Raw genomic sequence first — 24,969 nt, 5'->3', positions numbered from 1 at the left:
CATCCCAGCACGCTGTTGGAGGGCTCCCGGTTCTGCAGTCCGTAAGTAGAAAATTTTTTATTTATTGATTTTTTAAAAACAAATTATTCCTTATTAATTTTTTTGGATTGATTTATTGGCTGATTTATTGATGTTTTTATCATTTATTATTGATTGATGGCTCTTCATTTGTAAAACTGAAGTGTTTAATATTTGTAAACTTCCCTTTAAACCCCCCCGCCCCATTCCCTATGCCTGATTTGTAACCTACGCCTGATTTTCTAAGTGTAGACAAGGTTTTTCTGAGCGTACAAAAATCTACACTTACTCCATTCTAAGTTAGTTTGGAGTAAGTTTTCACTGCCAAAACTTTCAAAATGGGCGTAAGTGGCCGGACACGCCCCCTTTTGAAAAAAAAAAATCTGTTCCAAACTGAAACTGTTCTAACTGACTAGACTGGAACAAACTAAATGCCGAGAATTGCAATTTCTAAGATACTCCATTCTAAACCAGTTGTTCCAAAAAAAACAGGAGCAACTCAGGCCGAAACTTGGCCCCTTTGAGCCAACCTTAGTCAAAGTTGCTCTCCCTTCCAAAATGAACTGTGGGAACCAGGAGCAGAGGGAAATCAGTAGGTGCAATGTTTTATACACTGAAAAGAAAGGTAAAATAGAAAGAATTCTTTATGGCGTGATTTTGCGAGCTGGTTCTCACATCTGGAAGAAATGCTTGCAATGGAATGCCTCTCAGGAAATCGTTGGAACATAGTCCATAATTCTGTCCATTTATTTCAAAAACCTAAAATCTAAAATTAAACTTAAAACAATAAATGGTAAATTCTGCAATCCTGTGCTCCCACTGAGAAGCCACGTTCATAGGGTGTGCAGATCAGAAATAGGGTAACAACAGAATAATCCCAATTCCCCAACTCATTCAGAATGATAAAAGTATAAATATACACCAAGCAAGTGCCTTCTATGATTCATCTTTAAATTGTTTTCATTATGTTCAGGAGTTATATACATGTATAGATTTGACGCACCCTCAGAGTATATTCAAATGGCATTTTTGGTTAAGCTTTCTGTCATAAACCGACTGTTTCGCTTCAGATGAGCTAAAGAGCTGATTTCCCCATCAGCTCTTTATTCTACTAGAATACAATTTCAGGCATTATTAAAAGCAACATTTAATATTTAAAACACAGTGTTATTTTACTTTTTCTGTTACCTTCTTCACTGTGGTGTTGTGCTGTTGTTGATGTTGTTGTTATGTTGTTGTTGTATCTGCCTTTCGTACACTACGGTGACGTTCGGGCCTTCACTCCACCGGCGGCGTCCGGGCCTTCTCCCCTTCAGCAATGCTCTGGCCTCCCCCCGATCGCTGGCCCCACTAAACGGCGGAGTCTCTGTCGAGCACGCGGTGAGCACAGTGGCTGTGGTCACTCTGACCTCTCTGACCGCTCCTTCTTCCACAAACTGAACCTCTGACCATCCCAATGCCTGCCCCCAGCCAGGCCTCGGTTTTCTCACCAACTCACCGAAGGGCGCTGCTCAGCTCCGAGCTTACGGCTCACATCCCACCCTCGGCCCATACAATAGTGCCTGGTCTCCAGTCGTCCTGGACCCCCTTGCCACTGGACCAAGGCCTTGCTCTGCTAAGCCCGTGTGGTAGCCGGTGTGCAACCGGCACCCCGCATTGGAAGAACTCACGCACGGACATCTATGATAAATTTTTGGATAGTGTAACAACTTTCCTGCCTCCAGGGCATATCAGGAAATTGTGGGTGTACTGAAATGAATAGACACAAAATGATTTTCTGATACGTATTGGCAACAGGTGAAGTATCTTGTTACAGGTGAGAACTTGGAAAATCAACCTTTTCTGGTGTCCATTATTTATTTCCTTTCTCGTTTTTCTCTGTCTCTTTCGTTCCCTTCTTGCCTCTGTGCTATGTCTCTGCTCTAAATGTGGTTTTTTTCCCCTTTCCCTTGGTTCTTCTTTAGTGTTCTTTGGTTTTATTGTTCTTTATCCATCTTCCTGACGTTTCGTTTTGTTTTATCACCGCTGTCGCTTGAATTCTCTTCTCTTCACCGTTCAGCTGCCTCTTGCCTTCACAGTATTTTTATGATGCAGCATTCTCAGTCGTTCATCTTTTTAGTCAATGTCCCATTGGAGCTACAACTTTCTGCACAATGTGGTGGCAGGGCACAGTTTAGGACCCATGAATTCTCTCCAAAATGGGTTTCTGATCTGAGCTATTTTCGTGTGAAGAGTTACTGACTTAAGGTTATGCTCTGACCCTGAGAGAGGGAAGGAACTGGATAGAAAGAGTTGTTTTATGTTCTGTTGTACAGGTTGAACCTCCCTTATCCAGAACTCCCTTACCCAGAACCACCTCTCATCCAGAAGAGAGGCCAGGTCGCCACTGGAGGAAGAGAAGCCAGGTCGTTGATGGATGAAGCGAGGCCCGGAGGGAAGGCTCATGCGTGAGGTAGACCCAAACCTGTTTTTCAGGCTGGTCGAAGGCTCACCACTGTTGAGATTGCCAGGGGCCAGTGCGGTGCGGTAAACGAGGGTCCAACTGGAGGGACTTGGCAGCAAGGAGGTCAGCCTGGATGGTAGGCCACAGTTGGGGGGTGGGGGGCGGGCAGTGTGCCCTTGCAGCATGGTTTAAGGGGTTTAAGGGGAGGTAGAATACTTTGAGTGTTGGAGTTCGGACCAGAGGGGGCTTAGACAGTGAGTACGGGGGGGGGTGGGGAGGAGATTTGAGGGAGAGAGAGGTGGAAGATGGTCAGATGAGGACTTGTTTGGGGAGAGCTCCCTAGGGAGCTGCTGTCCCATCTGCCATCTTAAAGATGGCCCCCTTTCTCCAATACACGGTGAGCACAATGGCTGTGTTCACTCTGACCTCTCTGACATCTCCTCCTTCCACTCTGAACACCCTGACCTCTCCTCCTTCCACAAAATGGACCTCTGACCTTCCCCATGCCTGCCCCCAGGCTGACCTCGGATCACTTACCATCTCACCGAAAGGCCTCTAACATGAAGTTCGGGACCTGGAAGGTCAGGACCCTCATGGACAACTCCAACTCAACCAGAACCATTCCCGGCCACCGGGTGGCGCATGCACAGAACTCGGACATGAACATATTGAACAAATTGAAGTCCTTCCAAGCTGCCGACTCCCGCATTCGCTGGCCTGACCCCACGATCTACCGACCCCCCCATGATCTCTCTGCCGCACTCCCAGCCCCAAACCAGCTGGCCCCGATATCCCCTCGCTCAGTACCATCCAATTTAACGTGACCACCCCTTGTCCAGAAAAATCCCTTATCCAGAACAAGCCAGGTCCCGAGGGTTCTGGATAAGGGAGGTTCAAGCATATTGTTACAGTCTGACATTGGCATAGGCCTGGAGAAGGTCAATCAGAATGTGTGGCAAAGGGAAGTTGGGAATAATAGTAAAATTGTGGGGCTCCAGTCAGCCGGGACGGAGCACTGTAGGGGGTTAATACAGTCTGGATTCACAGCATTAAGGGGCCAGGCCTATTATTCTCGCAGTTGTTCTGAACACTCATGCCATGTGTACTGCTAATCCTACTCAATAATGTCTGCTAAATATTGCAAAAGTTATCTTAGATATGAAAGGAAGAGAGGACTCAAGCTCACAGTATTGACCTGATCTACAATGATTTCAATGCTCGACTGACAGTTACAATGAACAAGGTGTTCTCTGCAACACCCACTCTGAGCTTGCCGACTGAACATACAGCTGAGTCAGTATTGGAAGAATTACCACCCATGAAACACAAAACAATAAGACTCTGCAAAGGTAAATAATGCTTATGTTTCACTCTTTAAAATTTGTTTCTGGGATGTGGGTGTCGCTGGCAAGGCCAGCATTTATTGCCCACCCTTAATTGCCCTTGAGAAGGTGGTGGTGAGCCATCTTCTCGAGCCGCTGTAGTCCGTGTGGTGAAGGTACTCCCACAATACTGTTAGGGAGGGTGTGCCAGGATCTTGACCCAAGCAACAATGAAGGAATGCTGGTACATTTCCAAGTCAGGATGGTGTGTGACTTGGAGTGGAACTTCTGTCCTTGTTCTTCTAGGTGATAGAGGTCGCGGGTTTGGGAGGTGCTGTCGAAGAAGCCTTGGTGAGTTGCTGCCGTGCATCTTGTAGATGGTACACACTGCAGCCACGGTGCGCCGGTGGTGGAGGGAGTGAATGTTGAAGCAGGTGCTTCAAAAGTGATGCTTTGGCTCTTAAATGCTGAAAAGGTCGCATTACTTAACGTGTTGAGAGCCAAAGGGGAGGAAGTTGGCTGGCTCCTGGTTTCTGGTACGAAGGTTGCAACATGCACCCAGGCCGGGAGACCTGAGACTGGCTTGAAATTGACCCGTGGGCCGCATCTGAATAAACTGGACGAGCTGCTAGCGTCTGTTGTTCCTCCACAGCCAGTTATATTTTTTGCTGGGTCATATTTCACTGGCTTGCCGGCACTGGCCCTGAAGCAAATGCTGGGGAGAGGGAGGGGATTGAGAGTGGAATGTGGGTCTGCCACTACCCAAGAGAGGGCTGTGGATCTGGGAAGGGCCTTCCTGATCCTCCAGGCTCCAGCAGAATGTTTTTTAACATTTTAAGCAATACTTCCCTTTTGTTGATAAATTACTCTTGACTCCTGCCCCACTCATTGCAGATGCATTTTGAGAAGCTTGCCTAAAACAGGCTTTCGGCCCCTCATTTACATACCTAAAGGACCTAAGGCCTGTTTTAGGTTGCCGCCTGAAAAATAGCCCAGCTAAATTTTACTTAAGCCTTGTATCATCACATACCTTACTAAACAGCAAGACTAAATAACTATTCGGCCAGATCTTGCTGGGGCAACATAAGAACATAAGAAATAGGAGCAGGAGTAGGCCATTTGGTCCCTTGAGCCTGCTCCACTGTTTAATAAGATCATGGCTGATCTGGTCTTGACCTCAACTCCACTTCTCTGCCTGTTCCCCAAAACCCTTGACACCCGTGTCATTCAAAAATCTGTCCATCTCCGCCTTAAATATATATATATGGGGCAGGGCATCTGACTGTCAGTTAGACATTTTCTACAGCCTTCAACTCAGAAACCTTTGGCCCGTAACTTGCTGGAAGTGTGAGCTAATAATGCCACCGTGAGGGTAATGGGACATCTGGGGCCTTAGTGAGTGGCGGGACCACAGAGTATCTCCTTAACCAATGAGATTTTAAGGATTGAGAAAGAAACAAGAGGAACCACAGAGAAGGAGGGTCTGTCAGAATCAAATCAGGTGCAGAAAGAGAAATAAAGAGAGGGAAATAAATATTGGATTAAGAGAGAGAGAAGAGACAGAAAGGACAAGTTAAGAAAAACATTTCAATTTGACGTTTGTAAACTCTCCAGCAACAATTGAGTAACTTCAAGATTGAGAGTGAACAGTTTAAATTGTTTCCTTTTAGAGTGGGAGAGGTTGATTGGAGTTGCATTAACAATTATTAACATTGTTAAAAAAGGTACTGACACTCTGAATTACCAGACCTAATTTTCTGCCATGAGTTTAATGGACAATTAATATGCAAATCCAGCAAGTTCTTAAAAACAAAGAGGAGACCGAGGGTGAGAGGCTGTTTGTGTGAAGCAAATAGTGGAGCGGCGTAAATCGACCAGCAAGCTCTCGAAATTCGTAAATCATGGCGTGTCCCTTAATCCCCCGAACTTGCTGGCTGATTTGCACACTAATAACGGTGTATGTCGTTAACACCTAGTTATTTTTCCAGCAAGTTCCGGCCCAAGTTTTATTTTGAGCATTCTTAAAATCACAGACCTGCCATTTATATCCCACTTTATTTTTTGATGCAGGTGTTTTTGTTATTTTTGGACAACTGGTACTTAATTTTTGACGTTTGCAGGAATGACAGGCTGAAGAAACATTAAAAGTGAATTAATGAGTTGCACAGTGCCGGTAGCGTACATGTTCAATGTGTTTTGGTGCCGCAATTACTCCTTTTGTGTTGTGAACTCCTCTGTGCCCTGCTCCAAATTGCTTATTTAATTGAGGGAGTCGTACTGCTGTATAATCATCATAGACAGTTCCTCAGAATCGAGGAAGACTTGCTTCCACTCCCAAAGTGAGTTCTCTGATGGCTGAACAGTCCGATACGAGAGCCACAGACCCTGTTACAGGTGGGACAGACATTCGTCGAGTGAAGGGGTCGGTGGAGCTGGTTTGCCGCGCGCTCCTTCCGCTGCCTGCGCTTGACCTCTTCATGCTCTTTGCGTTGAGACTCGAGGAGCTCAACGCCCTCCCGGATGCACTTTCTCCACCTCGGGCGGTCTTCAGCCAGGGTCTCCCTGGTGTCAGTGGTGATGTCGCACTTTATCAGGGAGGCTTTGAGAGTGTCGTTGTAACGTTTCTACTGCCCAGCTTTGGCTTGTTTACTGTAAAGTCCTGTCCCCTCAGTACAGATTCACACGAGGCACGTAGTGAAGTCAAGGTCACTCTGGACCTGCACCTTTATTTCACAGCTCTGGAATGCTGCACTTGACTGAGACCTGTCCTTATATACCTGTCTCTTGGAAGTGCACCCCTGGTGGTAAGGTATGTTGGTGGTTACAGGTCATATCTTATTACAGTCATGTATAGCATGTTAGGAGACAGTTATATATAATAATGTAAGATACATGACATCACCCTCCCCCAAGGTCTTATTGTCTTTATAGGTTCAGTCTCTTAGGTGGTCTACGCTCTCGCATGGAGCGTCTGAGTTTTGGTTCAGTTGTTTGCCTTGGTGTCTGTTTTACTTTGGGTGTGGTTGCTGGTATCTCGCCTGGGCTGTTTTGATTGGTGTGATTATTGTTGACTCGCCTGGGCTGTCTGTTGGGATTGCCCTTTCCTCAGGTTGTTCCCTCTATCTGTCCACCAGGTGTGGTGCAAGTTCCACATTGTAGTCTGCCTCTGGTTCTGCAGTGTTGTTGGTAAATCTGCTTTTGACTTGGTCTACATGCCTCCGGCAGGTTTTGCCATTGTCCATTATCCCTGCAAGCCAGTTGGGACCCCTGCCATAGTTTAGTACAAACACTTTGTCCCCTATCTCATTCCATCTCCCCCTCGAATTTCTGTCATGGTATTCAGTTAGCTTATGGCGCTTTGCCTCACCGATTTCGTGCATGACTGGGAGGATTAATGAGAGCCTTGTTTTTAAAGTCCTTTTCATCAACAATTGCGCAGGGTGGGATCCCAGTCAATGAGTGCGGACGAGATCTGTATGCCAGCAGCAGTCGCAACAGGCGACCCTGCAGCGTGGGACCTTGGATTTTAAGCATGCCTTGTTTAATGATTTGCACTGCTCTCTCCGCCTGACCATTGGAGGCCAGCTTGAACGGTGCCGTCTTGACGTGATTTATGCCGTGGTCAATTATAAAGTCTTGGAATTCTGCGCTGGTGAAGCATGGACCATTGTCACTGACCAATATTTCAGGGATTCCGTGCGTTGCAAACATGGTTGCGAGGCTCTCCACAGTGGAGGAGGTTGTGCTCAAATTTAAAATGGTGCATTCGATCCACTTTGAAAATGCATCTACAACTACGAGGAACATTTTGCCCATGAATGGGCCCGCATAGCCAACGTACACCCGCGACCACGGTTTGGTAGGCCATGGCCAGGCGCTCAGTGGAGCCTCCCTGGGGGCATTGCTGAGTTGGGCACAAATGGCGCACCTTCGGAAGCAGAGCTCCAAGTCTGCATCAATACCAGGCCACCAGACGTGGGATCTGGCTATGGCCTTCATGAGAACGATCCCCGGGTGATCACGGTGGAGCTCCCGGACAAATGCCTCTCTGCCTCGCAGAGGCATGACTATACAGCTGCGCCACATCAGGCAGTCTGCTTGTAGTGATAGCTCATGCATGCGCCTGTGAAAGGGTTTTAATTCCTCGGGGCAGGCATCGTGAGCCTCTGCCCAGTCACCGGTTAGGACACATCTTTTTACTAAGGATAACGTGGGGTCGCTGGCCATCCAGGCTCTGATTTGGCGAGCCGTCATGGGCGAACCTGTGGACTCAAAGCCATTGATTTGTAGTCCCCACAGATTCGTACGGATCCATCAGGTTTCATGACTGGGACGATGGGACTTGCCCAGTCGCTAAATTCCACAGGTGATATAATGCCTTCCCGCAGAAGCCTGTCTACTTCGTGTTCAATCTTTTCCTTCATCACATAGGGTACAGCTCTGGCCTTGTGATGGACCGGTCTAGCATCCTGTGTGATGTAGATTTTGACTTTGGCCCCTTTGAAAGTGCCCACACCTGGCTGAAAGAGATGTTCAAATCGCTTTATAACTGTTGAGCAGCAGGTCAATTCCTCTAATGACATGGCATGGACATCATCGTATTTCCAGTTTAGTTTTGCCAGCCAGCTTCTCCCCAGCAGTGCTGGGGGGTCTCCGGGGACAATCCAGAGGGGAAGTCGGTTCACTGTCTCTTTGTGTGTGACAGAGAGCATGGCGCTGCCGAGGACTGGTACGATTTCTTTGGTATAGGTCCTTAGTTTGGTGTCGACCCTTGTGAGTTTTGGTCTGTCTCTTTTATGCGGCCACAGTTGTTCAAATTGTTGAGCGCCCATGAGAGATTGACTCACTCCCGTATCCAGCTCCATGTTGACAGATATCCCATTGAGTAGGATCCTCATCATTATAGGAGGCGTCCTGTTGTAGGAGCAGCGGCCATTGATCGTGTTGACCCGCTGTACATTGGTGTCCCTGGTACTGTCCCCACCATCTTCTGGTCCGCTTTCCGACCCATCCGATTCGTATACCAGCCGAGCTGCCGTTTTTTTGCATATGCGGGCCAAATGACCTGTATATTCACAATTTCTGCAAACAGTCTGCTGAAATCGACATCCCCTTGACGAGTGCCCACCCCCACACCTCCAGCACAGACCTGTTCTATTGTTCAAAGTGTTCCCAAAGAATGAGCTGCATCTGGCTGATCTCTCTTGAGCTTCTCTCAGTTTGTTGTTGATTGCTCGCATTGTGGTTTGATGAGGTGTGAACGACCGTTCCTGTGGCCCTTGATGGCTTCTGCCTGCTGTTGAGAGCCTGTTCTCCCGGTTTTGTCTGTGTGTGGGGGTAGCAGCTTGTTTAATGCTGTGAACTTCTTGTTCCGATATTTCGTTAGTTGTCGTACCTGCATTGTAAATCAAGCTCGTTTCTTCTTCCCCTACCAAGAATGTCTGTGCAACCAGTGCTGCTGCCTCTAAGGTCAGGTTCTTGGTCTCTATGAGCTTTCGGAATATGCCTGCATGGCCTATTCCTTCAATGAAAAAGTCTCTCAGCATTTCTCTCCTCAGTTCATCGGAGAACTCACATAAACTAGCCAACCTCCGAAGTTCCGCCACGAAGTCGGGTATGCTCTGGCCCACACAACGTCTGTAGTTGTAGAACCTGTGTCTGGCCATGTGTAGGTTGCTCGCTGGCTTCAGGTGGTCTCTTACCAGTGTGCTCAATTCTTCAAACGACTTGCTTGCTGGTTTCTCGGGTGCCAACAGATCCTTCATTAAAGCGTATGTTTTCGAGCCACAGCTGGTCAAGAGATGGGTTCTTCTCTTGTCTGCCTTATCATCGTCTAACCAGTCCTTGGTTACAAAGCTTTGCTGGAGCCTTTCTATAAAGTCCTCCCAATTGTCTCCCGCATTGTACTTTTCATCTGATCCGTTGTTCGCCATTCTGTGGATTCTGTAATCCCGTAACTCATCGCCACTGTAAAGTCCTGTCCCCTCAGTACAGATTCACATGAGGCATGTAGTGAAGTCAAGGTCACTCTGGACTTGCAACTTTATTTCACAGCTCTGGAATGGTGCACTTGCCTGAGACCTGTCCTTATATACCTGTCTCTTGCAAGTGCACCCCCGGTGGTAAGGTATGCTGGTGGTTACAGGCCATATCTTATTACAGTCATGTATAGCATGTTAGGATATAGTTATATATAATAATGTAAGATACATGACATTTACCATGAAGGAACTCTGCATAAAGCACTTGCTTCAGGAGTCTTGTATCTGGCATGTGAACTATGTGGCCTGCCCAGCGAAGCTGATCGAGTGTGGTCAGTGCTTCATTGCTGGGGATGTTAGCCTGGGCTGTATAATTGTACAGCCAACTGGCAGGCTGCAGGGATACAGAAGGCAACTAACCCTTGTGGGACTGAATGCAAGACTGCCATGTTGCTGTAGTCATTGTTGGCTCGGTGTTATTTGAGGTGGCATTTACTGTAACTTCTGAAGGCACAGAACTGGCACTGATGAGAGTCAATCAGGTACCACTGAGGGAGGGCATCTCCTCACAATGCTCACTGATATCTGTGAGCATAGAGCGGTGGCTATCTCTGAGGTATTGGAATCCCTCCATCAGGATTACCTACCTGTAACCATTCTCTAAGCGTTGAATTCTGCCATGACTGCATGGAATTTGTACCTCAAAACCTCCGAAGGACCAGCCGTGGAACCATCTGTGAGTGAGACAGAGGAAAGTAGAGAGTTAATAAATCAGCAAGAAGGACTGAAAAAGACTTCAGGAGGACCACAGCCAGATTAGCAGCATGGACAGACAGGTGGAGAATTTGAAAGGGGCATGCGGTCACCATTGATGAGCCTGGAATCCTTCTGACTGCTGCTTTCAGATCGTGGCCAGAAGGTCTCGCTTGCCAGCAACCATTTCTGCTGCTGTCGGGCTCTCATGTTTGCAGCAACAGTAAAATTTCTGCTCACGTTTCCAGGCACAAAGCTTTGCTGAGAGGGGACCTACACGTAGAGAGCATCTGGGCTAGGTTAATGACCTGAACACGGAATCTAGATGGTCAATGCAGCAGTGTGCAATTTGGGTGTGCTCCACCTGACTTGTGCCAAAGAATGAGGGGTTGGGGTGGGTGGGCGGGAGGAGGGGATGGGAATGTGGGGTGGGGTGCGCAAAATAGGCCCTTAGGGGTTTTGTCCTTTATCTCAATGAAGGTGAAGGATTTGTGTTAATGTTCCAATAGATAAATACTTTTAGTCCCTAACACAAGTAAAGCAGTGTTGGAAAAGCAATGTGTCATTAGGAAATTTGTCCCCACTCAGGGCATCCTCCCGATTTTTGAACCCCGGCCTCACCATCCCATCGCAATGTGAAGGAATCTCCTCCACCCACTGGCTGCCAGGGACCATTCCCATGGGTCTCGAACTATGGCCTTCTGTGGCCAAATTTCTGCTCCTGCCTGTCGGCTAAGTTGCGGGTCTGGTCAGTTGTCAGGCGGTAGTTCAGGAACTGTTATTTAAATGTCTCCGACCTGGCCGCGTTAATCGCCCACAACTGGGCTTGCGCACGCCCTTACAGTTCCCATTCCCCCAATAAAATCGAGGCCTGTGTTTCACCACGAAAGCAGTGAGAGACTTGGGTTGCATGGATAATCTGCAGTCAACCCGGAGTCAAACTCAGTACTGCCTGTTGCAGGGGAGATCACTGCAAGTCTGAACTATTTTGCCTTTGGTTCCTTCAAGGTGACTGAAGGGGGCATACATAACATCAGCCAGTCAGTAGTATAAAGCAGCTAACTGACTCGTTATAGGCTGCCAGAAAGTCAAGGCTCCGTGCCACTCCTTCAACTGCTGAAGGACATGTTAGCAAAGCATCTGAAAATAGTTTTCCCATTTTGGCGAGAAAATGTTTAGTTCCCCTTTAAGCTGCGTGTGATTTCCTGCTCTCAAGGAGTGAATCCTAAAGCACACCTATAATATGATAACTGGCTTAAACCAGGAACACAGCAGTACTCAGTGCTCCTTGTCTCAGGCAGGTGCTATTTCCACCTCCTGCCAGTTTCAAGGACACAAAAATTGGTTCCACTGAGTCTGACTGCAAGGGAGCAGAATTAACATCAATAGAAAAATAAGTCAGCATCACCCGTGATTGTCAGTTCAGCTCCCACACACTGTCAGGCTAAGTGACTATTTCAAGGCAATAATGTCTCAATGATGTAACCACTGTTAAAAGTTACTATTAAAAGTATTTGTTAAATGGCAAAAATAGAAAGAACACAACAAAATGATGGCAACTGCAATTCTTTGTAAAGAGTGATTTAAAAAAAAAGCAGAATAGAGACTCCCTCTATCACCATGTATCATGTCGAATAAAACAAAAACACAATGAATAAATCATTCAGTAGAGCCAATTCTAGTCAACACTGCATACAGAATAAAATTGATAAATCTTGAATAAAATTGTGAAAGTTGGCAATTGCTAAATGGACTTTCAAGAATATCAGAATAGAAATTAATGCTATTTAATATTGATGTACAACAGTAAGAAATGTTCTGTGTTGATTGAGGCATTAATGTATTTACTTCAAAGCAGGGGTGGGCAATTATTTGGGCTGGAGGGCCACTGAACAAGTTTTGGCAAGCTGTTGAGGACCGCCCACCAATGTTTCCCCGAAGGCACGATCACGCAACAATCTCGCGGTCCTGTGGCAGGGCGCTCCCCAGCTTCTGCCGCTGGAAGAGATACTGCGCATGCGCAGCTGTATAGCAGCTGGCTGCACAGCAAATTTAAAGGGACAGTGCACAAAAAAAAATTAGAATGATCATTGCGTAAACAAATACATTGCATAATCACAACTCAGATAATCATCATCATCAAAGGCAGTCCCTCATGTCGAGGATGACTAGCTTCAACACCAAAAAGTTCACAGGTGTATCAATGAAGGACCTAATATTCCAGGTCCCAAACTAAATCTTGAAGGGTGGAAGATGCCTGTGCGTGGATCTTTTTAAAGTGTGGTGGTCGTTGCACACCAGCCACCACACGGGCTTCTCAGAGCTAGGTCTTAGTCCAGCGGCAAGGCTTACCCAAGACGACTGGAGACCAGCTCTGCTGCACGGACCTAGTACGCGCACATATTGCAGTGTGGGCAGGCCCGTGTTGCCCCTGGACCCTCGGCTCTTCTGGGCCCCAATCACCTCCCTCTAGTAGTAGTGAGGTCAGGGACAGCATCAAACAAGAAATAAGGGACGTGTGTAATAAAGGTACAGCAGTTATCATGGGAAACTTTAATCTAAATATTGATTGGGCTAACCAAACTGGTAGAAATGCAGAGGAGGAGGAGTGCAGTAGAGATGGTTTTCTAGACCAATATGTCGAGGAACCAAATAGAGAGCTGGCCATCATAGATTGGGTGATGTGTAATGAGAAGGGACTAATTGGCAATCTTGTTGTGAGAGGTCCCTTGGGGAAGAGTGACCAAAATATGGTAGAAATATTTCTTAAGGTGGAGAGTGACACAGTTAATTCAGAAACTAGGGTACTGAACTTAAGGAAAGGTAACTTCGATGGTATGAGGCGTGAATTGGCTAGAATAGACTGGCAAATGATATTTAAAGGGTTGATGGTGGATAGGCAATGGCAACCATTTAAAGATCACATGGATGAACTTCAACATCCCTGTCTGGAGTAAAAATAAAATGGGGAAGGTGGCTCAACGGTGGCGAACAAGGGAAATTAAGGATAGTGTTAAATCCAAGGAAGTGGCATATAAATTGGCCAGAAAAAGCAGCTAACCTGAGGACTGGGAGAAATTTAGAATTCAGCAGAGGAGGAATAAGGGTTTAATTAAGAGGGGTAAAATAGAGTATGAGAGGAAGCTTGCCGGGAACATAAAAACTGACTGCAAAAGCTTCTATAGATATGGGAAGAGAAAAATATTAGTGAAGACAAACATAGGTCCCTTGCAGACAGATTCAGGTGAATTTATATTGGCAAACAAAGAAATGGCAGATCAATTGAAAAAATACTTTGGTTCTGTCTTCACGAAGGAAGACACAATTAACCTTCCGGATGTATTAGGGGACCAAGGGACTAGTGAGAAGGAGGAACTGAAGGATATCCTTATTAGGCGGGAAATTGTGTTAGAGAAATTGATGGGATTGAAGGCTGATAAATCCCTGGGGCATGATAGTTTGTATCCCAGAGTACTTAAGGAAGTTGCCCTAGAAATAGTGGATGCATCGGTGAACATTTTCCAACAGTCTATCGACTTTGGATCAGTTCCCATGGGCTGGAGGGTAGCTAATGTAACACCACTTTTTAAAAAAGGAGGGATAGAGAAAACGGGTAATTATAGACCGGTTAGCCTGACATTAGTAGTGGGGAAAATGTTGGAATTAATTATTAAGTATGAAATAGCAGCGCATTTGGAAAGCAGTGACAGCATGGATTTATGAAAGGGAAGTCATGCTTGACAAATCTTCTGGAATTTTTTGAGGATGTACCGAGCAGAGTGGACAAGGGAGAACCAGTGGATGTGGTGTATTTGGACATTCAAAAGGCTTTTGACAAGGTCCCACACAAGAGATTGGTGTGCAAAATCAAAGCACATGGTATTGGGGGTAATGTACTGACATGGATAGAGAACTAGTTGGCAGACAGGAAGCAGAGAGTCGGGATAAATGGGTCCTTTTCAGAATGGCAGGCAGTGACTAGTGGAGTGCCGTAGGGCTCAGTGCTGGTATCCCAGCTCTTTACAATATACGTTAATGATTTAGATGAAGGAATTGAGTGTAATATCTCCAAGATTGCAGATGACACTAAGATAGGTGGTGGTGTGAGCTGTGAGGAGGATGCTAAGAGGCTGCAGGGTGACTTGGACAGGTTAGGTGAGTGGGCAAATGCATGGCAGATGCAGTATAATGTGGATAAATGTGAGGTTATCCACTTTGGTGGCAAAAACACGAAGACAGAATATTATCTGAATGGCGGCAGATTAGGAAAAGGGGAGGTGCAACGAGACCTCGGTGTCATGGTTCATTAGTCATTGAAAGTTGGCATGCAGGTACAGCAGGCGGTGAAGAAGGCAAATGGTATGTTGGCCTTCATACCTAGGGGATTTGAGTATAGGAGCAGGGAGGGCTTACTGCAGTTGTACAGGGCCTTAGTGAGGCCTCATCTTGAATATTGTGTTCAGTTTTGGTCTCCTAATCTGAGGAAGGATGTTCTTGCTATTGAGGGAGTGCAGCGAAGGTTCACCAGACTGATTCCAGGGATGGCTGGACTGATATATGAGGAGAGACTGGATCAACTGGACCTTTATACACTGGAGTTTAGAAGGATGAGAGGGGATCTCATAGAACCATATAAGATTCTGACGGGACTAGACAGGTTAGATGCGGGAAGAATGCTCCCGATGTTGGGAAAGTCCAGAACCAGGGGACACAGTCTTAGGATAAGGGGTAGGCCATTTAGGACTGAGATGAGGAGAAACTTCTTCACTCAGAGAGTTGTTAACCTGTGGAATTCCCTGCTGCAGAGAGTTGTTGATGCCAGTTCATTGGATATATTCAAGAGGGAGTTGGATATGGCCCTTACGGCTAAAGGGATCAAGGGGTATGGAGAGAAAGCAGGAAAGGGTACTGAGGGAATGATCAGCCATGATCTTATTGAATGGTGGTACAGGCTTGAACGGCCAAATGGCCTACTCCTGCTCCTATTTTCTATGTTTCTATGTTTCTACATTATCTCGCTGCTCCTTCACCCCAACCACGCCGCTCCTGCTGTTCCTGCCCACGCTCCAATCAGCTGCTATCTTACATACTCAGCATGTATTCCATACTGCTTAGAAATGAATCAAAGATAAACGTTGAATATGTTGTGGTATCTTCTGGTCTCTGTAAATCAGCGCTGTGAAATAGAACTGACACCACTTTAAAGCCTGTGTCAGCATCAATTTCCCACCTCAGTCATCCTTATGCCCCTCTGCAAAACTTCCTTATGCCGTCCCAATTGGTGCCAGATGAAAACTCCCCTGCCCTCGTACTCTGGGGGAGAATAAAGATTCAGCGTCGGTCACATTCTTCAGTAAAAGAGTTGTGGAGATGAGCAGCCATGACTCCACTCTAAAATGCATAGGGCGTAATCGAGCATGCAGTGCATTCTGGGTGCGGATGTCCGCCATTGGGGCCCAGAATCAAGGAACTGGTCCTTTTAAATTCAGGCCAGAGAGAAAATGATTAATTTGAATGAAGTATTACTATGGTTTTTCCTTGCCTGCAGTTCGGGTCTGTCTCTGACCCATGAAAAGGGAAAGTGGATAGACGAATGTGCAGCGTGAGTTCCGGCTTGTGTTCTATTTCTGTCCCATCCAGCGGTCTGGATAGAATGATTTGGCAGGCCGGACATGGCCCGTGGGCTTTATCCCACTGCTTTAAATGGTAAATTCACAAATTCTCAGGGAACCATGTTCAAAAGGGAATGTGTAGCACCAATTCTCCAACCTGTGCTTCCCATGAGTGCAGCTCCCAGCTGGATGCATGGGACCACTGGACTTGCCCTTAATTTTCTTGACTGTGGTTTCAATCAGCAAGTGGCAAGTCCAAACATTCGGAAATCTTTGCCATTGTGCTCAGCTTTACAGCTGAGCTCAAAATAGAAGACAGATGAGACCCGTTTGTATCCACATGTGTTTTATTTGGGATATCGTTGTTAATCGTTTTCCTGTATGAAGAAAACATGCAGAAGTATTGCGTAATAAATGCAACTAGCATTCAAAGGGTTAAAATGTACCCTGCATTAATATTCTCTCATTGTCAGATTACAGGTCAATTATGCACTGCTCTGAAAAATCCTGTTGAAAGGGTTAGCTCTTGAAAGTTCCACTTAAATGCCACATTGGCTTCAGTCCAAATCCTGAGCTGCATCCTTTCACTGACATTGTGCAAATGTGAACACAGAGCAAAAGTAATTTAAAAAAAGCTGCAGATGACTGGGCTGATGATGGTTTGAGACCATCTCTGCTTTGAAATCTGCTTGAATGAACAAATAATAATAACTGCAACAACATGCACTTATACAGTTCCTTTAATGTCAGAACAGATCCCAAGGTGATTCAGAGGCACGAAGGAAGAAAAAAATGAAGGTAATTTGATTAATCTGGCATAACATTCCTTTGAGAGTTAATGCTGAATGAACTGTAGACTTGCACCATATATAGAACTTGAGCAAATTGAAAGTTTCTAATCAGTATTTGCATTTAGCTGCTCAATTTAAATGACACAATACTGCAGCAATATGTTTTAAGTTCAAGGTTCCTGTTTGTGTTCATTGCTCTGAGAGATCCCATTGACATGCAGTACATGACCAATCCTGGCAGAATATTCGGGTTTGAACTTCCTCGTGGTGCGTTCCCTTCCTCACAGCAGGGTGCATCTGGGAGCTTGTGACACGGAGCAAGATATTTAAAACATGTCAACAGCTACTTAAAGAGCTGCAGCAGCCATTTTTCATAGTTCCCAATTTACAGAAACGGAAAGGACACAGAAAAAAGTTTAACAGTAACTTAGTCCAAACTTCACACAGAGTAATTTAGTCCAAACTTCACACAGCCATGTGTCTTTGAGTTCCTGCTGCATGTAATGAGGCAAAGCAGGGTGGTTGTATTTGTAGTCAAGGGCATCCTCCCGAGAGAAGAGACACACAGAACGCCTGGAAGAAGTCATCTCACAGGGTGATTACTCTCTGCAGCTTTGGTAGGACGTGGTTCCTAATGTAGAAAAAGATGGCAGACCGAAGGAAAGCTGCCAAGTTAATGCTACCAAGGGGTTTCCTACAGCAGCTATCTGTCCCAAGTATACCGATCACAAACTGCGTCCTCAGATTCTGTTACTATTTTACTGATTTCCCCTCTAGTCCTTTGCATGCTTCACATACAATGTCATTTACAGGTATAGTGTTTCAAATCCGGCAACCGCGGGACCGAGACCATGCCAATTTTCAGATTTTTCTGGATTTCGGACAAGAAAATCAGGAGCGTACATATGCTACCGAGGCAGCCAAAGTACGAATGGTGGCGTGGGTCAGGTCGGGTCAGGCCGGGTCGAGGGTCATTCAGCAAGGCTCGGCAAGGCTCAGACCGATCACACGCCATTTAAAACATAGCAACGAAGCCGATAACTAGTCCGGCCCGCCGGCTTTTGGACAATAATTCCGGATTTTAATTTACTGATTATCGAATGGGGTTTTTGGACAAGTCCGATTTTCAGACAGCCGGACTTGAGAGGTTGTATCTGTAGTACCATATCACACAGACATGAGGGTTTTATCACACTGAAGGAGGCATCAGTCCTTAAATCTTTCCGACACACCCTAACTGTATGGTGCATGTTCAGGAAAATAAGATGGGAGTTGCAAGTCTGCCACTACATTTTTGTTAAACTACAGAGGTCATTTTTCAACTTTGCACAGTAAGTGTCTTAATTTCCAAGCTGCACTGCTGCAAGACCATGTTCGAAATTGCCCCTCACTTTTTAATTTGCCACATAGTAAAAGGGAATAACCCTAGCTGGAGGCAGACGTGGAAGTTACAAGTTATTTCCAGCTTTGCTTGCAAGAGATTAGAGCAAATAGAGGAATGTGAAGTCAAAAGCCTTCCTGAGCTCAGTGCCATTCTGCACTTGTGTTTAATCCCTCTGCTTACTCATTGACACATAGGCATGCACACACACAAAAGTCAGAACATGCAAATTGCAAGGAGAGCTCTGTTTGAAGGTTCCCTTGGCGTAAATTGATTGTAAAGTATAAACTGATTGTAAAGTATAAACCTCGTGCTGCTGCAGGGTCTGAAGATCAGCCTGTCAGTACTGGCAGGAGCCCTCCATAATGAGAGCCTTACAACATCCTGTGTCATTCTCACCAGCACTGACAAGCACCAGCATAGTGAGTCGTAGCTTGGAGAATGCAGAGCGCCGATTATGAGCCTGAAGAAGACCAGCTGAATCACAATGTATTTGCAAGGATGTGCAGGAATTGCTGGCAGAGAAGGTTCAGGAATTTTTTTTTTTTAAACAGTTATATTAAGAAAAAGAGGGTAGTCAGGAGTAATTTTGGCCTCTTAAAAACTGATATTGGTGATATTGTCAATAATAATAAGGAAATGGCGGTCATGTTGAATAATTACTTTGCGTCAGTATTTCCATAGAGGAAGTGCATAGCATGCCGGATATCCCGAGGAAACTAATATTGAATCAGGGAGAGGGACTCAATAAAATTAATATTAGCAATGAAGAAATTAATGGCACAATAGAGAGACAAATCCTCAGGGCCAGATGGTTTCCATCCCAGGGGTTTAAAGGAAGTAGGTGAACACATTGCAGATGCCCTAACTATAATCGTCCAAAGTTATCTCGATTTAGGAATCATTCCTTTAGATTGGAAAATAGCGCATGTCACTGCGCTATTTAAGAATGGCGAGAGAAGGAAATCAGGGAATTATAGTCCAGTTAGCCAAACATCTGTTGTCAGGAAATTACTAGAATCTCTAATTAAGGATAGGGTGACTGAACACCTTGCAAATTTTCAGCTGGTCACAGAGAGCCAGCATGGATTTGTGAAAGGTAGGTTAAGCCTGAAAAACCTGATTGAATTTTTTGAGGAAGTGAGTAAAATATGGATAGAGGAATGCCTGTGGTCTCATTTACATGGAATTCCAGAAGACATTTGATAATGCCTCACATAAGAGACTGTTATCTAAGGCAGAAGCCATGGAATTGAAGGCAAATTACTGACTTACTGACCTGGTTAGGAAATTGGCTGAGCGGCAGGAGATAGAGGGGGTGGAATTACCCCACGTCCTGTTTGGAGGCGGCAACCTTCCGGGGCCGGGATATTTATCACCTGGCCCGGAAGTTCCACCTCCGGCACAGAATTCAGCTCTTCCACCCCTCAACGGAGGCGGAGCGATATTGGAGGTGCTCTGCAACCATGGAGGCGTCTCCCGAGGTAGTAGAATGGCGCTGCTGAACTCAGCGCCCCGTCGGCAACATCAGTAGTACGCGGATGGTCCACGTAGCTTTGACGCGGAAGAATGCCCCTCCTCTTCAATTAAAGGGGAGGGCCGTTGCACGCTCTGCAGTCCCTTTGGCAACCACCACTGAGCCACCAGGGATGTCCTCGACCGGGTCAACAGCCCCGCACCCAAGATGGAGTACCGGGCTGGAGGATGTGTTATGACCCCAGTTATGACGAGGACTGCCATTGACGGGCCGACAGAAGCGTCGACTGACAGAAAAATATGGCGGCCAATGGCGCAAACGGTCTCCACTTTAAGGGGCATCCCGGCGGCGGATGTTAGCCGACACGCGAAGCTAACAGTGACATCGGCCAGCACCATCCTCGCAACTCACAGGGCACAAAGTGGTCGTGCAGGGCGGCTAGGTGCTAGCGGGCATGGCGATTATGTCATCAGTGTGCATGCTCGTAACCTGAGGTGCAAATCGCGGGACGCTCCGCTACCGGCACACCGCCCCCCCCACCCCCAAACCTCTGGGGCAATTTCCCCAGAGGCACTATCGACCCCTTCCCCTGGGCGATAACCTAGTTGTGCCGGACGCGCCGATGGGACTATAAAAAAGGGCAATTTCGCCCCCAGAGAGCAGGGATCGATATTCTAATTTGATAAGGTGCCATAATAGAGGTTACTGCACAAGATAAAAGCTCAAGAGGTTGGGGGTAATATATTAGCGTGGATAGAGGATTGGCTAACTAACAGAAAACACAGAGTCCGGATAAATGAGTCCTTTTCCGATTGGCAAACTGTAACTAGTGGGAATCTGTGCTGGGGCCTCAACTATTTACAATCTATATTAATGATTCGGATGAAGGGACCGTGTATAATGTAGCCAAGTTGGCTGATGATACAAAGATGGGTGGGAAAGCAAATTGTGAGGAGGACACAAAAAATCTGCAAAGGGATATAGACAGGCTAAGTGTGGGCAAAACATTGGCAGATGGAGTATAATGTGGAAAAATGTGAGGTTATCCACTTTGGCAGAAAAAATAGAAAAGCAAATTATAATTTAAATGGAGAAAAATTGCAAAGTGCTACAGTACAGAAAGACTTTGGAGTCCTTGTGCATGAATCAAAAAAAGTTAGTATGCGGGTACAGCAAATAATCAGGAAGGCAAATGGAATGTTGGCCTTTATTGCAAGGAGGATAGAGTATAAAAGCAGAGAAGTCCTGCTACAACTGTACCGAGTATTGGTGAGGCCACACCTGGAGTACTGCCTACAGTTTTGGTCTCCGTATTTAAGGAAGGATATACTTGCATTGGAGGCTGTTCAGAGAAGGTTCACTAGGATGATTGCTGAGGTGAGGGGGTTGACTTAGAGGATAGGTTGAGTAGGTTGGGCCTCTACACATTGGAGTTCAGAGGTGGTGAGAGGTGATCTTATTGGAACTTATTGGATAATGAGGGGGCTCGACAAGGTGGATGCAGAGAGGATATTTCCACTCATAGGGGAAACCAAAACTAGGGAACATAGTCTTAGAATAAGGGGCCACCCATTGAAAACTGAGATGAGGAGAAATTTCTTCTCTCAGAGTGTTACAAATCTGTGGAATTCTCTGCCCTAGAGAGCAGTGGAAGCTGGGTCATTGAATATATTTAAGGCGGAGATAGAGAGATTTTTGAGTGAGAAGAGAGTAAAGGGTTATGGGGAGCGAGCAGGTATCAGATCAGTCCTGAACTTATTGAATGGCGGCAGACTCGAGATGCCAAATGGCCTACTCCTGTTCCTATTTCTTATGATCTTATGTTCTTATAATGTGACTAGTGGTCTCCCTCAGGGATCTATGTTGGGGCCTCAAACATTGACAGTGTTTATTAATGACTTAGATGATGGCATCGAAACTCCAAATTTCCCGATAACATAAAGATAGGCGGCATTGTGGGTAGCGTAGATGAATACATAAAATTACAAAGGGAGGTCAATAGATTAAAAGAGTGAGAAAAACTGTGGCAAATGGATTTCAGTGTCGGAAAATGCGAGGTAATTCACTTTGGATCTAAAATGGATAGAACAGAGCACTTTCTAAATGGTGAAAAGCAGTGGAGGTCCAAAGAGACTTAGGAGTCATGGACAGCTACAGAAAATAATCAAAAAGGCTAATGGAATGCTGGCCTTTATATCGAGAGGACGAGAATACAAGGGGGTAGAGGTTATGCTGCAGGTGTGCAAAGCCCTAGTTAGACCACACCTGGAGTAACATGAGCAATTCTGGGCACCGCACCTTTGGAAGGATATATTTGCCATTGAGGTAGTGCAGTGTAGATTTACTAGAATGATACCCAGGCGTAGAAATTCAGGAGCGCTCGGTTTGGGGGGTAACACGTGGTGCGAGATTTTGCGCTAGATGCAGAAGTGTCGCCTCTCACGAGAAATTGGTGTTACCGCCCCCGAAAGAAAGTGGAGCGCTAAATCAAGAGCTGCACTTTCTATCTGGGGTGATAGTGGGGTGCACAGTTAGGGAGCAGGGCTGAACGGTCGCTGGACCAACCCGGCGTCCAAAGTGGCAACGGTGCGGCCACCTCCGCTTTAACTTTCGTCCCGCTAGTGGCCGACCACGCGTTCCCTGAAGCTGTCGCTGTTATCGCCCGGCGCAGATTCAGGGGCCGATTCCCATTTGGGTGCTAACGGGGTGCTGGGCATGGCGATGACGTCACGATCTCTGGGCGCAGGAGATCAGGGTGCAATGGCATAGCATCGCTGCTGAACGCCCGCCGAATTTAACGGGAGTCGTGGGTGTCACCTCGCCCGTGGTGCTAACGGGAGGTACAAATGGCCCCAATTTCTCCCCCCCCTCCGGACCCCAAGGGTTAAATTGCAACAAGAGATTACACAAATTATGGTTGTATTCCCTAGAATTTAAAAGTTTAAGGGCTCATCTGATCAAAGTTTTCAAGGTATAATAGGGAACAGAGAGGGTAGACGGAATGAAACTATTTCTGTTGGTTGGGGAGTCTAGGACTAGCGGGCATAGTCTAAAAATTTGAGCCAGACCTTTGGGAGTGAAATTTGGAAACACTTCTATGCACAAAGGCTGAGATTTCACCAACCTGGGCAGGATGAAGGCGGGAGACGGCGGCAGCTTGGGACGAACCCCTTCCTGCGGCGCTCTCAACCAAAAATGCTATCTTCCCATGTTAGACCTTGTTAGGCCCGCCCTGCGCATTTTGCGGCTCAATTAATGGGAGCGTGTCTGGTGACGCCACCGGATGGCGCGATTGTTGCCGGTATATTTAAAGGGGCCATGGCCCCATTTGCTGTCGGTTCAGTTTCCAGGTGTTAAACTGGTGTGAGGGAGTGCACCATATCATCACTTCTGCAACGAGTACCCCCATCATCTTGTGGAGGGTGTGAGAGGACATAGGGAGGTTCTCTCCCTGTTGACAGCAGCATGAGGCCTCCCCAGCAGACAAAGGCAGCGTGGCTACATGACGTCAGTGGTGCCTCGCTCCTGGGTCCAGTGCTGCAAAAGGCTCAATGATCTTCTGAGCTCTGGAAAAGTGAGAATAAAACTGCACTTCCCTTGATGCTGCTGTACCTGTCATCACATGCCCACCACTGTGCATTGCCAACCATACTCCCACCCAACTTTACTCACCCCAAGATCCCTCTACATCCATCCCTCTATCTCCATTGACATCATCAGGTCCCCATCTTACTTTCTACCACCCATCCTCAGCCTCATTGTATTGCAAGGACAGCAAGTAACAGCACAAAAAGAGGCAACTTGGTATCGCCAAGCGACTCTATCAAAATCGCCGTGTAAAGCTGTATCCCATTCTATAATGACTCTCATTCAACCTTCTCTTCTTGCCCTCCTTGCACAAAAGATTGCGCACAATAAGAGGGAGAGGGAGAGAATTGGAGGAGGCCCTCAAGCCATGTATTATTTGACCCACACGGAGGAGGTAGCACTCGACATAGCTGGAATGGTGGAGCTTCTTGAAGTGGGAGATGGATAGAGGGGCTCAACAGAAGCTGGTGACAGAATTATTTTTCATATAGTTGCATGTCTTTCATCAGTCACTCACATGGGGTGTGATGTGAACTGAAAAGGAATGGTCATGATGTATATAATGGTAGGTGCCTGCACTTGACATCACATTTATGTAACTCAGGTCTTTACACTCCCACAGGTCCATCAGGAACCCCCCCACCCTCACTGTCCAGGCGCAATAGCAACAAGACTCCTCAGAGGGGCCTTCTGCCTCTGAGGGCGCAACGTTACCTCAGACATTGCAACCCAGCGCCAGCGCAGATATGCAGACCTCGGTGGGTCCCATGCGAGATAGAGTCGTGTTGTCAGCTGGTGTCTCACAACTCACAAGTGAGCAAGAGGAGATGGTGGAGACAGGGACAGCAGTGGAGACTCCTCGCTGGAGGGTGCAGGACGCACCCAGCTCTGCTCAGCTGCAGGTAGACACTGAGTCTCGGGGGGGCCATCCAGGAATAGGGCGATCCTGGAGCTGCAGCAACAAGTGCAGGAGCCTCTGGCTGGTGTTGCAACCGGGGTGACTGCGAGTGTGCAGAGAATGGAGGAGTCTTTCTCCAACAGGAGCACCACCATGGCACAGTAACTGGCAGCTGTCGCTTCCTCCGTGGATAGGATGGCCACCTGCAAGGAGGAATTATATTGCCAGTGCAATGACAACATGGTTTCACTTCTAAATAGATGGGCTTCTATGGAGGAGACAAACCAGAGGCTCAGGGATGTCAGTATAGATGTGGACCCTCGTGGCCCCACTGAAGTGCAGCAAGGTGCTCTCCAGCTCCTTGCTCGCAGGAAAGTGTGGGAGGCCCATGAGAAGGATGATGGTGAGAGGGGACATGGAAGTCGGGGCTCCGTTACATTGTGCTCACAATTCTTCCCCTTTGCCAACCCCTCAGTCAGAGCCCAAGATGCCTCCCCGGACTCTGATGGCCAAGTCTGCCCCTGCACTGTCGCAGGAGGAGCAGACTTTGACGGGGCCATCACAGGCCCCAAAACCCAGAGGATGTCTGCCAAAGGTGTCTAAGCAAGTACAGCAGGGAGTTGAGGAGGCTGCTTCTATGTCTGCTGAAGCCACAGGGGTAGCGCCATGTAGAAGCATCCAGGAAAGAATGATCCCACACAAGTA

At 46.8% G+C, this 24,969-nt stretch overlaps 1 long non-coding RNA gene across 1 annotated transcript in view; it reads right to left on the bottom strand.

Annotated features, from left to right (window-relative positions):
• LOC139274691 (uncharacterized) overlaps window positions 1-22,979 on the bottom strand; it is a 49,358-nt gene extending 26,379 nt beyond the window's left edge. The window contains exons 1-2 of the long non-coding RNA XR_011595565.1: window positions 22,903-22,979; window positions 10,412-10,498 (exon numbers count right to left, since the gene is read on the bottom strand). This is a non-coding gene — a long non-coding RNA (uncharacterized lncRNA). The remainder of the gene's footprint in view (window positions 1-10,411; window positions 10,499-22,902) is intronic.
• Window positions 22,980-24,969: the final 1,990 nt, after the last annotated feature.

Source organism: Pristiophorus japonicus, chromosome 10, assembly GCF_044704955.1.
Source record: "Pristiophorus japonicus isolate sPriJap1 chromosome 10, sPriJap1.hap1, whole genome shotgun sequence".
NCBI lineage: Eukaryota > Metazoa > Chordata > Chondrichthyes > Pristiophoridae > Pristiophorus > Pristiophorus japonicus.
This window is presented reverse-complemented; position numbering and strand designations above follow the sequence as displayed.